We start from the raw sequence: 10,994 nt of genomic DNA, 5'->3' as shown, positions 1-10,994 counted from the left end.
GAGCCACAGAAGCTTACTCAGCAGGCAAGCTAGACCGAATCGCACATTCACATTCACATACACACCAGATGTTATTATATTCCCTACCAGAGAATCCCTACCTGTGAGGCTTCTGAAGTCTTGGGGAGTAAACAGGTCCCCCTTCCACTCTTGTGAGCGGCCCTGACTAGATTGGCCCCAGCCTTACCGGTTCTGACCCTCGGGCCCAGTACCTCACCAGCCAAGTCTCCTCGTGTCCGGTGGGAATGCCGGTGAGGTGCTGGCCTGAATGGGACAGAGAAGGAGACTGCCGATATTTAGGCAGGTTGCTCACTCTACCTTATGATCCCTCATTCCGGTACCGCCTCGCTGTTCTCCCAAACTGGTGGCAACAATGAGCCAGCATGGTTGGGTTTCCTGCTCAGGGAACCAAATTTGTTATGGAACCAGGTTGGAACACTGGCGGAAAAACCAAGTGGCACTCAGAGATCTTGGGGGATTGGAGATTTATTTAACACAAGCGGGCTCAGAGGAGACCGTATGTCTCCAAAGATCTCAACCCCGATTGAGAGCAGGAAGGGTAATTTTTAGTTATCAGCCTCCGTATTTGTGTGTGTGGGGGGGGGGGGGTGGTTAAATGTGCAGCAAACAAGGGAAGAAGAACCCGGAGGAGGGGGTCTCTAAGCTAGAGACCAGAGTTTGTTTTAGTTCAATCAGCCACCCTTAGTGTACCTTCTCCACTTCTCCAACAGAACTAGTTATGTGCAACATGATAGTGCATTGCTATTCTTACATCTACTGCTGATCTCTGGATTGCGGATTGTAAGTGAGAAGTTTAAAACACCACCCCTTTCTCTTACATGAAAAGAGAAATCTCTGTCTTCACCTAGCCTTCCTGTGATTGTGAAGACATGGCAATTATTATTTCAAGGCACAGTTATCTACCTATGAGTCTGATGGAACTTATTTCACACATCTTCATCCCTAAAGCACTTTTCATAGAAAATATTACCCATATAGAGGCAGGAAATTCATCACAGATGTGTAGCTCCCTCTAGGTATGCATTCTGACCTTGTCACATTTGTGTCATCAAACACATTGACACCGTGAAAAATAAGCTCTCAACATCAAGATGGTGACATTAGAGGATATGGTGTAAAAGGAATTTCATGTGTTCTCAATTAGAAATAAATTTTAATGGTGAAGGAGAAAGTTAAAGTATTGTCAAATTTTATTGACATATAGTAGACACACCATGTTGTATTAGTTTCAGGCGTATATCACCGTGATTCTGTGTGTATACAATATGCTCTCCATATACCTAGACAAGCGTAGCTATGATGTGAAAGCATGCAATATTTTCTTACAGGGTTGACTATATTCTATAACCTGTACATTGTATCCCAATGACATATTCATTTCATAGCTGGAAGCCTGTATCTCTTTCTCAAGGGTGTCAATTTTTTATTCAACCCATGTATTTTCATGGTAAATACCACTGCCTGTCGTTCATTCAGCATGTGTCAATTTGCAGTCTGTCTTTCTGGGAATGCTGCTTAAAGCATTACAAATTACATCATTGTATCAATAAATTCGGTTTCATTCCTTATTCAGTAAAAAGGAGAAGGAAAACATTTCTTTGTGTCTCAGGCCCTGTCACTAAGACCCTTCCCAATCTGGAGGACAGGCTTAACTGGACCAGCTACACCCTCAGTATCTCCAGCTGAGCGGCCATGGCTTTGAACATTGCAGGAATTCCCACGGCGGCCAGCAGAGGGCGCGCACACAGCACGCCCATGGAGGGGCCGGTCCTCTGCAGGCTCAGCGATAGCCAGAGAAGGCGCCCATTAGGCTTTTCTGATCCAGGGTGCCTCAGAGCTGGAAAGGCTTCCTTGCTCCTGAGGACCCAGTGCCTCAGAGTGTGGGCAAAGAGCCAGAGCTGGGTATCCATCAGGCTCCGCCCCCAGGCCTGGGGGAGACTCTGGAGGCTTCCCAGCCACTTGCAGTCTCCTCAGTGGTGGGGCTGAGTACTGGGGATGGGTGCTGGGCAGCTTCCAGGAAGCGCTGGATGGTCAGTGAGCAGCACAGTCCCTTGCATTCTCAGGGCTGTCCGTGGTTTTTTCCTCATTTCCCCTGCCGGTATGTGAACAAGATGTATTTCAGTCAAGGATGTGTGGATTCAGGGGGTCCCACGATGCCACGTCAGAGAGGCTGGGTTTTTTTTTGTTGTTGTTGTTCCAGATTCAAAATTGTTTTGGGGGAGAAATCCTGTCACAAATACGGAGGAACAGGAGTCGCTTTCACTTTGGAAGTAAAGACACCAAATGTTGACTCTCAGGACCTTCTAGAAGAATCAGCTGGGACCCACTCTTCCAAGTCCTGCTGGAAGCAGAGCCAGAGGTAAAAACACAATGTGCCCTCCACATCATACATGCTTTTATAATTTTCAGTGGGTATCTGTCCCCCAACAATGTTGTAGTCGCTGAAAACAACTGAAAACCTGACAGGTACTTTGTGTCAGGAACCTCCCGTTATTTGAATATTCAATATTATTCCTGCGTCAGAATTTGTTACAGTTATCCTTTCTTGTCTTCGTTGGAAGGAATCTCATCAATAATATCTTAAAAACATACTAGTTACCTTATGTCTTTTTCAGGTGAGATTTGGCATGTTTTTTAATTTCTCATGAACTCGTGAAAAACTGAAATACTTTTAAATTGATTGCAGTTTTTACTAAAAGCTGATTCACGCCATCCCTCTGAGACTGCTGCTGGTCAAAGAACTTACCAATGCCCCTTCTCAGTGTGGGAAAGATTGTACTAAGCAAGCATTGTGAGCCAAGTTTAGAAGAAAAAGCCTGAGCATAGTGTATCTCTATGAAAATTGATGCTTAGATCCCCTGTCTGATACATTTCCACTTTTTTTTATGTTTCTTTTTTGGCCCATTTTCTCATTCAGAGATTCGTAGACCTGCCTCAGTTTTACATTCACCACCCATTTTATTCTGGTGGACTTTTTTTTTGAGTACGTTGTTAGATTCTGTTTGCCAAATCTTGGTTGAGGACATTTGCATCTGTGTGCTTGAACGATACGGACCCATAGTTTTGTTTTTTCGTGGTGTCTTTATCTGGTTTTGGTATCAGGGTAATGCTGAATTAATTTGGATATTTTCTTTCCTGTTCTATTTTCTGGAATAGTTTGACAAGTATAGACATCAACTTTTCTTCAGATGTTTGATAGAATGTGCTTGTGAAGACGTCCGGTCCTGGACTGTTGTCTCTTAGGTGACATTTGATTACTGAATCTGTCTTCTTGCTAGTAAACCATCTGTTCAAATTTTTGATTTCATTCTGCTTCAGTTTTGGTAAGTTCCATGTTTCTAGGAATTGATCCATATAATCTGGTTTGTCCAGCTTGTTGGCATATAGTTTCTCATAATATTCTCTTACAATTGTTTGTATTTCTGTGGTGTTGGTTGTTCTCTGTCATTGTTATTTATAGGTGTCATTTCTGTTTTCTGATTAGTCTGGCTAGGGCTTATCAATTTCAATGTTCTTTTCATTGAAGCAGCTCCTAATTTCACTTACCTTGTTCTACTGTAGTTTTACCTTCTATATCACTTATTTCTCCTCTGCTTTTAATTATTTTCTTCATGCTGCTGTTTGGGGGTTTTGTTTGTTGTCCTTTGTCTGGCTTTTATAGTTATAAGGTTATGGAGTTTACTTCAGGGTATTTTGTTTTTTGTTTTTTCCTGAGGCAGACCTGTATTGCTATAAGCTTCCCTGTTAGAACTAGTTTTCTTGCTTTACAGAAGTTTGGATTGTTGTGTTTTCATTTTCATTTGTTTCCATGTTATTTCGATTTCATCTTTGATTTCTTGGTTGACCCATTGATTGTTTAGGAGCATGCTGTTTAACTTCCATGTTTTTGTGCCTTTTGCAGATTTTTTTTTTCTTGTTGGAGACTTCTACTTTCATAGCATTGTGGTCTGAAAAGACACATGGTATGACGTCGATTGGTTTGATTTTGTTTTGGCTTGTTTTATGACCTAATATTTTATTGAGTGTGGGGAATTTTCCATGTGCATGTGAAAAGAATGAGTATGGTGCTGTTTTAGGATGGAATGTCCTAAATATATCGGTTAAGTCCATCTGGTCTACTCTATCATTCAAAGTCACTACTTCCTTGTTGATTTTCTGATGGAATGATCTCTCCATGGGTATCATTGGAGTGTTAAAGTGCCCTACTATGATTGTATGACTATCAATACTTTAGGTTTTGACTGTTTTGTGTACTTGGATGCTCTCAGGTTGAGTGCGTATATGTTTACAATTGTTCTATCTTTTTTTGGATTGTACCTTTTATTATTATAGTGTCCTTCATTGTCTCTTGTTACAGTTTTCTTTTTAAATCTATTTTTTTCTGATATAGGTATGGCTACTGCAGTTTTCTTTTGATACTTTAGTTCTATAGTTAGCCTCTTGTAGGTAGAAGATAGATGGGTCCTATATTTTATTCATTCTATCACCCAGTGCCTTTTATTATGAAGAGAGAGTGCACAGGCATGGGATGGCAGGGTGGGGGAGTGGGGGAAGATAGAAGGAGAGCGAGAGAGAATGAGAGTGAGGATGTATCTTAAGCAAATCTCAAGCTCAGTGCAGAGCTCAGTTGGGACTCAATCCCAGGATCCTGGGATCATAGCCTGAGCCCAAATCAAGAGTCGAAATCTCAAGCGATGGAGCCATCCAGGTGCCCCTATCTGTCACCCAGTGCCTTTGATTTGAGCATGTATTCTGTTTCCGTTCAAAGTAATTGATAGACATACAGTTGTCCTTTTATTACTTGATGTTGGTTGTTTCTGAATCTGTCTGATCCTTTCTTCTCTTTCTCTTTTCTATGGTTTGCTGGGTTTATTTAGTAGTGCAGTTGAAATTGCTTGTCTTTATACTCTGCATATGTATTAGTGGTGTTTGATTTGTGGTTATTATTAGGTTTGTACCTAACCACTTCTGCATATAGAAGTCTATATTAAGTTGATAGTTGTTGAAGCTTGAACCAGTTCTTTACTCCTCTCCTCCCCGTGTTGTAGATATGTAGTGTCATATTTCAAAACCTTTCATATCGTGGATACCTTGGCTGATGTTTTACAGATATATTCATTTTTATTGCTTTTGCGTTTCGCACTTTAATACTGTCACTTTAGGTGTTTCTTTTCCACTTAAAGAGTCTCCTTTAACGTTTCTTGCGGGGGTGGTTTGTGGCTTGTGAACTCGCTTAGTATTTATTTGGCAACCTCTTGATCTGTCCTTCCATCTGAATGATAGTGTTGTGGATAGACTCTCTTTGGCTGCAGATGTTTTCCATTCAGCAACTTTACCATACCTGCTGCTCACTTACGGTTTCAAACTTTCTTCTGAAAAACATCCAGTGATAAACTTATGGGGTTTTTTCTTGTAGGTAACTGTCATCTTTTCTTTTCCTGCTGTTAAAATTTTTCTTGATCATGACATTTTGGGTTTTAATTACTACATGACTTGGTGTAGATCTGCTTCTGCTGAATATTTTGGGGGTTCTTTGTGCCTCCTGCTTCTGAATCTGTTTCCTTCCCCGATTGAAGGAAGTTTTCATCTATTGTGTCTTCAAATAAATTTTCTGGTTCCATTTGTCAGAATTCTCAGAATGAGAAATAGGACAGGAAAGACCTATTGAAGCTTCTCTGATGAGTCACTGGATTTGCATGCGTGGAGGATACATTCGGGACTCAAATGAACAACCTACCTTTAATTTCAAAGAACTAGAAAAAGACAACAATCTACGTCCAATGTTCTCAAAACGGAGAAAGGAATACATATGAGAGTGGAAACCAATGAAATAGAGACCATGAAATCAATAGAAAATAGGAAGAAGACCAACAGTGGGTTTTCGAAAGAGTGAAACAAAATTGTCAAGACTATACATAGACTATGCTAAGACAGAGAGACGACCCAATTCAAAATAACTATAAATAAAAGAGAAGACATTACACCTGATACCAAAGAAATATAAAGGAAACAAAGAGGCGACTATGTGCAAATTAGATGCCAGCAAACCACTTACCTAGAAGAAATGGATAGGTTCTTAGAAACACACAACCTACCAAGACTGTATTAGGAAGATATAGAAGGTTTGCACAGACCCATTAAAGGAAGACTGCATCAATACAAGAAGATAACCAATGCAAGTAAATTGAGTTAGTAATGGAAATTCTCTCAGGGAAGAAAAGCCCAGGAACAGGTGCATTCACTGGTGAATTTGAACAACCGTTGTAGAAGAAACTAACAGCAGTCCTCTCACTGATTAAAAAGGGATAAACACCTCCAAACTCATTTCATGAGACTGGAATACCCTGGTAGGAAGCCAGAAAAGGATACTACTTGAACAGAAAACTATAGGCCAGTATCCCCGTGATGAATATAGATGAATAATTCCCAATAATATACAAGCAAACCAAATTCAGCATCACCTTAAAAGGATCATTGACCGTGATGAAGGGCTTTTTTCCCTGTAAAGGAAGGATGTTTCAGAAATGCAAATCAATAAATGTGACTCCTCACATACTTGAATGAAAAAAAATCAACCAGAAACCAGAATCTTAAGTATAAATAGCAAAGGCAGGGTTACTAGAAGGGAGGTGGGCAGGGGGATGGGTTTAATGGGTGATGGGCTAAGGAGGGCGCTAGTAGTGAGGAACACTTGGTGTTGTATGTAAGTGATGGATGACTACATTCTATACCTGAAACTAACACTACACTGTATGTTAACCAACTGGAATTTAATTAAACACTTGAACAAATAAATTCTAAAGAAATACATAAATAAATTTAACCTAAAATAAATAAATACATTTTAAAAATTAAAAAGAAAACTCATGTGACGATGTCAATAGACACAGAAAAAAAAAGTTCTGAGAAAATTTGGTATCCATTTGTGCTAAAAATCTCTTTAGAATTCTGTGTAGAAGGAACATATCTCAACATAAGAAAGGCCATGTATGTGAAGCCCACAGCTAACATCATACTCAATAGTGAGATTGTGAAAGATTTTCCTCTAAGATCAGGCACAAGACAAGGATGCCCTAGATATGTGAAGGGGATTGGTTGATGCAGGCTTCTGTTTATGGAATGAATAAATCACAGGTAGAAGACATAGCATAGGGAAAATAGAGAATGGTACTGGAGTGGTGATGCATGGTGAGAGACGATAGCTACACCTGTGTTAGCGTAGCAGCATGTATACACTTGTCCCATCACTATGTTGTTCATCTGAAACTAATGTAACACAGTGTGTCAGCTATTCCCAAATAACATGATTTTTTAAAAATAAGGTAAAGGAATGAAATAAAAAGTTTAATGTAAAAGAACCTGTTCCTATCTAATCAAGAAATGCAATAAAGTTCCAAAATAGAAAGTCACAGATCAAATTCTGTAGCATTCCTATACACTAACCAAATTATCTAAGAGGGAAAGAAAACAATCCCATTTACAATAGCATCAAAACCAATAAAATTTATAGGAACAAATTTAGCTAAGGAAGTGAAAGACCTCTCTACAGAAAACTGTAAAACCTGTGTGCAGAAATGGAAGAAATTCAATTTGTATGAAAGAAACAGGAGACTCCGCCCACCAACTCCAGTTATACACCACAGCACAGGAGAAGTGCCCTGCAGGTCCTCACCACACCAGGGACTATCCAAAATGACCAAGCGGAAGAATTCCCCTCAGAAGAATCTCCAGGAAATAACAACAGCTAAGGAGCTGACAAAAAGAATGTAAATAATATAACAGAAAGTGAATTTTAGAATAATAGTCATAAAATTAATCGCTGGGCTTGAAAACAGTATAGCTGGCACAAAAACAGACACATAGACCAATGGAATAGAATAGAAACCCCAGAACTAGACCCACAAACGTATGGCCAACTCATCTTTGACAAAGCAGGAAAGAACATCCAATGGATGTAAGTTTTATGCAATTAGAAACACATATCTTCAAATGTATTTGGAACCACAAAAAGACCCCAAGTAGCCAATGCAAGAAAGAACAAAACAGGTGGCATCACACTTCTTGATTTCAAGCTGCATTCTAACACAAAGAAATCAGTTATGTCATTGGCATAGGCACACACACACAAGGCAATGGAATGGAAATTGAGAGCCCAAACTAAAGCCATGCATGCACAGTCAACTAGTATTTGACAAGGGAGTCAAGAATACTCAGTGGAGAAGAGTAGTCTCTTGAATAACTGGAGCTGGGAAAATTGGATAGTCACATGTATAAGATTAAAGCTTAGCACCTTATGTTACATCACTCCAAGAATTAACTTGAAATGGATTAAAGATGTAAACGAATGATATGAAAACAAAATTCTTCCTCACCATTTCAGCTCTTATTATGCCAAGACGTAGCTGTTGAAGTGGTGAAGGGCTGGATAGAGAGTAGTCCTGGAAATAGAAGCCTGTGTGTGTGAAACAGACTTTCTTTAGTAGTCTGTAATTATCCCCCTGATGCTTTAAGAGTAGCCACTTCCTTCCCTACATTTTCAGGCACAGCTAGTACCATGCTTGCTGCCAGCAATGCACTGCTTTGTCTCCACAAATGCCTAGAAGCTCTAGGTTGGACCCATTGGGAAGGGTGGAGTTTTGTGGCAGTAATGCTGCCCTGTTGAAACCAGGTGGAGGGGAAGGAGAGAGGTGCCATTCCGGCTTCACTGGGGTTCAGGTATGTTAGTGTTGGTGTTGGATTTTTCACCTTTTACTCTAACACATCTCAAAAGTTTAATTTCTGTCCGGCATGTCAAAATGGCTTCCAGAACAGTTCCTCCTTTCTCAGAAGTGCCCTCCGTGTCATACCCCGTTGGGCTGCTCTTTATCACCATCCAGGGTCTTTGGGCCACCACCAACTTCTCCAACCTGGTGGCCTCTGGGACCTCACCCTCCACCTCCACCATCTGGAAAGATGATTGAAACAGTATGAGTTGACTTATAAAACACGTTTTGTCTTTTTACTTGTTGAGTGTTTGGAGAGGATGCAGTGATGGCACCACAGGGCTTTCAGGTTAGCCTGAGTGAGGACAGTGTAATGTGCTTCAAATTTCTCAGGAAATGAATGAAATGGGCAGTCGTTTCCACCCAGTGAGCTGGGCAACACATGTCTCTGAGAAGGAAAGAGGCCTTATACATGCTGACTCCCTAGGATGTAGCTTGTACAGAGACCATGTGCTGGGCTCTCTGAGGGATGAAACACACCCCTAACTTTATTTCTAGCTAGTTGAGACCTGAACTGTTCACAGATGCTTGATTAGTTATAAAAACTCCTGAACCAGGGCCATGTAGACCTTCCTCAAAGGACAGGATCAGATCTCCCTCTTGTCCTCAAGGGTCACCTGAGGCACCTGAAAAACCCTCTGCCCCTAGTACGGGACATGAGAATGTGAAAGAGTTGAATATAATGAAACCTGTTGCGGATGGTTTGTTTTTCTTGCACACAGTCTATGCAAGTCAGAATCAACTTCCATCCCCCTCCATCTTTTATGAGACCTAGGACATGGTGCAACTCCCATGGGGAATATCAGTTGTGTCTCTACCATGGATGCAGAGAAAGACAAGGTAAATTCTGTTGCCTATTTCAGTTGCAATGCTTTCTGGAAAATTTATCTGACCTTGTCTGGTTTTCTATGCCCTCTGGTATTTTTACTGTTTGATTTACATCCTCACAAGCCTCCAGACTTCTCCAGTTTAAGATCATCATGTTAGCTAGTGCCTCTGGACGCCACAAGTGTGTGGAGGTGGAGGACCACGTGGCTATCACTTTGTGTTTGTGGAAATAACTTGAGGAGAATGACACTTCACTGCACCCTCAAGTCTTCTGGAGCATGGGACACCTTTCTCACTTTCTTTGCATGGGATTATCCTGATTATTTTCATTTTTTTTCCTATTTCATAGTAGGCCATGAATTTGTTCAGAATGTCTGCTATGAGCCTCGTGACTGGAAAAGATAACAACACTTTCCAACATTATATTGTGTGCTTTGTGCAGTGTTGAGGGTTCTTAGTTAAATTTCAGAACTCATTACTGGTCCTTCTGTGTTGGTCAATGTGCAATAGAGAAGTTCTCCCAAGCTTTGCGCAGTGGCAGTATCATAGCCAATGAGGTTTATCCGAGGCGCGATTATTGCTCATCGAGAATTTCTCCAGTTGTCCCCTAGGTGGAAATACTCTGAATTTTCAGAAGCGGCATGTGTAATCGAAAATGTACGTGGAACTTCAGTCGTGAAGGGAGAGAATCAGTGATTACCTGCAGGGCCAGTAACTCACAGAGTTCTTCAGTTGTATTTATATGAGCAGGTTCAATTGTGTCCCAGGAACAGTTGCAACTGGTACTTTGTCTCATGATGCCTTATGGGAGTTTTACACCTGAAATTGAGACATGTTTCTGTTCATTCTTTTACGTAGAATTTCTACCTCCCTTTTACAATGGGACAAAATAGCTCTGCAATTCATATTGTATTTAAAAGCTGAATTACCTGTGAATTAAGGTAAACACTCTTAAGACCATGAATGTGCACAGGTAACGTGTTTCTCTCAGAAAACACATTTCTAGGCCCCCTGCAGGACTCCAGGAATCCCCATCTCCTCAAAGGTCTCTGTGCCCTTGCACAGAAGATGTCTTTGTCAGTGAGGGAAGCAGAGTAAGGACATGAATGGGATGGCAATTTGAGCTTTGACCCTGGGGTGGCCCTGAATCTCTGTGTGGTGCTGGGCTTTTCTTTCATTCCTTCATGTTTTGTCTGTTCTCAATGTGTAAGTAAAAAGTCTGCAGATCTGGTGGAAGAGGGGTGTCCTGAACACAGATGCCTGCCTCTCTGGAATACGTTCCTTTATTAGACTGGCATTACTGCCATCAATCTTCAAGAATAGGATTCCTTGGCTTTCTGCATTTGTAACCATGTGCAGTGATGTGTGGAGACAGTAGTTTCT

The 10,994-nt window shown here is 40.9% G+C and overlaps 1 pseudogene; it reads left to right on the top strand.

The window, feature by feature from the left end:
• Positions 1 to 10,134: 10,134 nt before the first annotated feature.
• On the top strand, positions 10,135 to 10,287 carry LOC125159858 (uncharacterized; annotated as a pseudogene).
• The last annotated feature ends 707 nt before the right edge of the window (positions 10,288 to 10,994 follow it).

The sequence above is a fragment of the Prionailurus viverrinus genome, unplaced genomic scaffold (assembly GCF_022837055.1).
Source record: "Prionailurus viverrinus isolate Anna unplaced genomic scaffold, UM_Priviv_1.0 scaffold_71, whole genome shotgun sequence".
In the NCBI taxonomy this organism is placed as follows: domain Eukaryota; kingdom Metazoa; phylum Chordata; class Mammalia; order Carnivora; family Felidae; genus Prionailurus; species Prionailurus viverrinus.
Note: the sequence above shows the minus strand (reverse complement) of the source record. Positions and strands in the feature narration are given on the sequence as shown.